Here is a 5,663-nt window from a genome sequence, read left to right on the forward strand (position 1 = left end):
CGCGGCAACGCCAACGCCCTCAGCTCAGCGTACTTGCCACATGTGTGCAATGATCGGGGAAGGCAGAAGAAAATTGTAAATTTTTACAATTAAAAAAAAACAAAAAGAAATGTCTGCCACTAATTAAGGCAGCGTGCATGCTTGTTGCAACGACAATAAAGAAGTGCATACACACACACACACACACACCAACACACAAAAATGAGGCAGWAAATTTAGCCGGCACCGGCGAGTGGAAGCGGCTTTGCAAAATTACAATGAACCGSCACGACCGTGCGATCAGGCTGCGAGGCCGTAAAATTGTGCGTCATTGCCGGCAACGTCTGAAACCGGCATTGCTATGTCAGTGGCAATTGTTGCACCGACTACGTTGTCCACTGTCACCATGCTGGTGAATGTTGCCGCTGCCGTTGTTGTATTTGCCGGCGAGAGCAATTTCGCCGGCAGCACAACAACACCTACATACAAACGCACACCAAAGCCGAGATTTATGTGGCGCATTCATTTGTGGATCCGTTTGGTTGTCTGCGCACAAAAGGCTAGGGACCAAACGGGTTCCCATTAACTGCATGTGGTGGAATGTCGTTGCGTCCTCCTGCAGTTTTTCTAAACATTTTTCTCACTTTTCGATGTTTTTTTTTTTTTGCCTTGTGTCTGCCTATCTTCCGCGCTTCACTGATTCGCCACGCTTGCATGGTTGCGCTCGCTGCAGCGGTCTTCGATCTTTGTCGCTATGCGATTGGCGAGGCGCGGTCGAACGAGGGCGAGAGTGCGGGCGCAGTGATCGCTAAAAATACCAGAAACAATGTCTTCTGAACTGCGTTGTAGGCACTTGTACACTACGCCACATTTCAAYAGTCGGTTCGAGTGCAATCGCTTCGCTGCGCCGCGCTGCCCGTCCGTGTGGTGTGGCAACGGTGGCAAGTGAGTGTGTTTTGTAGAGAATGTGAATCAGCGCGACAGTGCATGCTTATAGACACCGTTATGTATGTGAGTGTGTACGCACTTCAGAGGCGTTTGTAACGCTTTTGTCATTTTGTGTCACTTCCAGTTGCCAGTACAGTGGGCGTCATTTAAGTGGCACTATTTTTGATTAYGTTATCATTTTTTCGACACATTGATATATTTTTCCATATATTCTTTAGTAGATTATTTGTTAAACATTTTTTAGAAATTGTTTGTACAATTTCAAACATTTTTGAGCATTAGATACCTTTCTGTGGTTTTGAGTAGTTTTTAACGGTTTAAATACTGTCTAAAGAAAAGTTTTTTAYTCTAAAGAAAACACTTGTTGTTTTAACTTTTTAAATACTTTTGCCTTATTGAGTAATTTTTTGATGCTTTGTGCACTAGCAAATATGTTCGGTAATTTCTGATACTTTCGGGTATTTCTTAAGGCTTTCCGTAGTTAAAAGAACCTCTGGAGGTCGATTCGTATGTATTTTTTTCTTATAGAAAATAGAGTGACTAGTTTTATAGTAGTTTTTCATATTTCAAATATTCTTGTGACTTTGAGCAGTTTCAAGTACCTTTGGGTGCCGGTTTACGAATATTTCTAGTTCGCGGCAACTCGAACTGACGTTCCAAAAAGATCCGACGCATTCCAACCAAATTTTATTCAGCGTTGAAGCCCATTTCTAGCKCAGTGGGTATGTCCATATTTGAGACGAAGAGCAGCCTAAAGAGTTGCCATATCATCTCAAAAAATCATGTTGTGGTTTGTTGGCCGGTGTTAACGTGACCGACGCCCTTAACGGTCAGCATTATAACCGACTATTGGATGTCTGAAATTGAAGTTGAGATTTCGACGCCATTTGGGGTCAAGAAGATTGAGCCACTTCCCACAGAATGCATCAATAAATGGATTCAGTGAGAGAAYATTTYGGTGASCAGTTAATTTCACGTRTGATATCACACTGTTAGACTATTTCMTGTGGGGATATATCTGAAGTCTATGCGGACAATTCCGATTGGATTCAGGCCTTGCTGTAAAACATCATGCGTTTCATACGCGGTTACCAGTCGAAATCCTCAACGAGYCATCGAAAATTGGACTCAATGGATGGACCATCTGAGATGTAGTTCTTTCGTATCATAATAATGATAGTAAACGATCTAAACCAAATGTAAAGTTTCTGTATTATTTCTTTAAAAAAATTAGGAAACCTCGAAATAGATCACACTTTAGTAATAATGTATCCCTTTGATTGTTCGAGAGTAGGGTAATCATGCGGTTTTTATTATTATTGAAGTGAAATTAAACAATAATAAAATTTAAGCGAACAACTGTGGCATCACACAGGTATTTTCGAGTGAWGTATTCTATTAGATATTAAAGCTTATAAGTTTTTGTATAGAAGATGTAAATTAATCAACACGTCTAATAATCTTCATATTTTTATATAAATACATATGCGTTTATATATACAAGTATAAAACACGCTGCGGTATGAAACGCGGACAGTGGGCGTATTTCGAATAAAAGCGAAAATTAGTCAAAAATGACCGAAAATAAACGGGCATAAGTTATCCGCTTGCCAAGAAAAATATTACAGCAAAAACCGCTTTTCTTACTAATTTCGCCACCGTCATCTGCATTTAGATAGAAAAAATATATAATTAAAAAAAAAAAATTCTTCAACTATTGTTTTAATTTTAAGCATGAGCAATAAACTAAAAAATACAGAATTTTCTCATGTTTATGAAGGCGGTGCTTTATTTTCCTGTTTTTTTCCATTTATAAGTGTCCATGGATTACTTGAATATGAGGTGAGGTACGTATATATATACAAATATCTGTATATCTATACATATATATATATATGTCATACATATATGTATATATTAGTCTATTATAAGTAGGTATATCTATGGTATGTACTCATATTCCAAAGCTCAAAAATACAATTCATTTTCGCTGCTAAATATAGTTACCCATAAAACAGTGGAAATCACCTTTAATACCACATAATGCGAGCGTGGCGAAGCAGTTCTGAAAACACAGCGCAGATTTTCCAAATTGTGAAATTAAGTACAAACAGATGTCTTCTGACATTTGCATGGAAAATGCCGCGCATATATAAGTAGCCATCAAGTACTCACGGCAGGTGATTTGGTTTTTACGTTTTAATGCATTTCTTTACTCTTCATTTTTGCTTTTTATAYGATTTTGAAATTTATTTTTGGCATATGAAATAATTTTTGAAGAAAAAAGATATATTTTTTCAATATTTGTATATTATAATGGAAGTTAAATATTATTACTTTTGGAAAACTCATTCGATAAAATGTAGAAAGGCGGCTCAAATACTAAGTTTTTGCTCAAAATATAAGGTATTGTCTTAATGGGTTATACAAATGGGTATATAGTTAGAATTTTCGAAAATCGATTTCTATTTTCTTAATGTATATATATTTAGGAATATACACAGAAAATTGCATATCGTTCCGGTGAATATTTTTGAAGTTACACAACAACTTGAAAAGACATTTCAGAGTGCTTGGAAGTACAAGATCAAACTTTAAATGTGTTTTTCTCAAAATGGTTTTTTCTAAGTCCATGACTAACGACTGATGGAAAACAGCTAAACCATTAGTCTCAAATTTTAACATACAAATTTTAACGACAAATATTTTTTTTTTTTATTAAAGCCGAAATTTTGGGTTAAAATTGATCCTAGAGAAGTAATCCTAAAGTTAGTATAATCCGTTTATTTCTTTTCGAAGACAATTTAACTTGAGATAAGCTTAACATCGAAGCAACTGAAGCCAGATACTGGCAAATTAATCAAATTGAGAGATGACATTTTGCAACTTGAGTCACCGGTTCGGTATAAAGAACTTAACATTTTCAAAACTAACACGTTTTCAAGAGAATGAAGCCGTTCACTTGCGAGTTTCCAGAAACGATTCTTTTACATATAGCTCAAACAGCAMACAACTTCCTGTTTTAGATCAAATATTCTCTGGGTAGCCAAGCAAAACAACATTTTGAAAAAAAGGTAAAATGAGACATTTTGAAAGCAAGCTAAAGTGAGACATTTTGAAAGTAAGCTAAAGTGAGAAGGTGAAATATCCCTTCCCAGGGTTGTCCACTGAGTTTGAGACAAGTAACGCAAAAATCAGAAATTTAGACTTCCTTTCCGAAATTTAGTTATGATTTTCGTCCATACTCGTACATATTTTAATAAATATAATATCGCTCAGGTCCTTACTTGAGAAAATTGAGGAACATKATACGCTTTAAATTTAAAAAATCAGTTGAATATAATTATAAAATTTCCGAATAAAATACTCTGATGCACTTGCAGCAATCTTTCGAATTACAAAAYCAGCAGCTAATCTGAAAGTGGCGCCCCCTACGTGCTTATCAACGCTTATCAGTGAAAAAATACGAAAGACCTTCACATTTATATATTTCTATATGTATGAAGCATTGCGGATAGACACTGCTGAAGCCGGAACGCTTATTTAAAACGTATAAAATTCAGCACCTCAGCAATTCGAATCATCAATGGAAATATGAAACGTGATATGCAAAGGCATAGAGCGAAGGCAAGCCAACGGAGAGCACATGCGAATGCATGAAGCCAAAAAAACCAAAAAAAAAAAAACCAAAGAGTAGTGCGCATTGGCGTGAGAGAGTTGAAGCGCGAGAGAGTTGATTGCATCGAAAAATGTGTGTGAGACGACACATTTGACACTTGACCGCATTGACGGCCGCATTGATTGTCAAAAGTTAAGCCGACATCGCGTGAGTGACAGATTTGAAGGGTGTCAAACGGGAAAAATCCTCAAAATTAAAGCTAATAATGAACAATTTCTAAATTATAAATAGTTACAAACACAACAACAAGGTACATGCKTTGGCCACACATTGTACGCTGCGGCTGTGTGTATGYGTGTGTGTGTGAGAGAAATATGTGCAAAACATAAATATAAATCATGTCAATGACGTCCATTTCTACAAGTTTTCGCAAAACCAACASAACACATATAGCAATAGCAACAACAACAATAAGAACACTCAGATGCATATGCTCGCGAAAAATAATCGCATGTGAGTTTAGAAAAATTTCGTATAAAATTAGAAAACTTATAGTGTGAGTAGTTGTTGTGTGTAGTGTRGTATTGCTGTTGTTGTAGCTTAAGAGCGAACGCAAACCGACACGAATGGAGAGCAGAAGAGAAGCACAGGAAATTTGTTTTGTTGTTTTTGTTTCGAATTGTAGTTGGCGCTGCGACTTGCAGGCGGCATACATGCTGAAGGTCACTTAAGGTCGCCGCTATTGCTACGAATGCAAAGAAAATATGCGTTTCGAAGAAAGAAATGCAGGCAACACGCTGATAACAGCAGCACTGACTCCACGTTGGAGTTGCTGTTCGATGTGGAAGAAATATTACAACAACAAAWGCAAAAGGGAATGAAGTTTATAAATTAATTTTCTTGCGGTTTGGCGGTTTCAATGCTTTTACAGGCAGCTGCTTTGGCTTTAAGCGGYGCCGCAAGGCTACACGGGCGGTTGGTGGAGGAAAAGGAGAAAAGGACATGGTGTTACACGCTTGCACTTTTCAAAGCAACAAGTTTTTAAAGCAAAAAATTTTCTTTTTCATAAAATGTTAAAAAAAATGTTTTTCATAAAATTTTTTTATAAATTATATAC

The 5,663-nt window shown here is 36.8% G+C and overlaps 1 protein-coding gene across 3 annotated transcripts in view; it reads right to left on the minus strand.

Moving 5' to 3' along the window:
• The window catches only part of LOC108969328 (glycogenin-1), a 29,030-nt gene that overhangs the window by 22,383 nt on the left and 984 nt on the right, over positions 1 to 5,663 (minus strand). The gene's annotated exons all lie outside the window — the stretch shown is intronic.

Source organism: Bactrocera latifrons, unplaced genomic scaffold (genome assembly GCF_001853355.1).
Source record: "Bactrocera latifrons isolate USDA-ARS-PBARC rearing strain unplaced genomic scaffold, ASM185335v1 scaffold_249, whole genome shotgun sequence".
Classification (NCBI taxonomy): Eukaryota; Metazoa; Arthropoda; class Insecta; order Diptera; family Tephritidae; genus Bactrocera; species Bactrocera latifrons.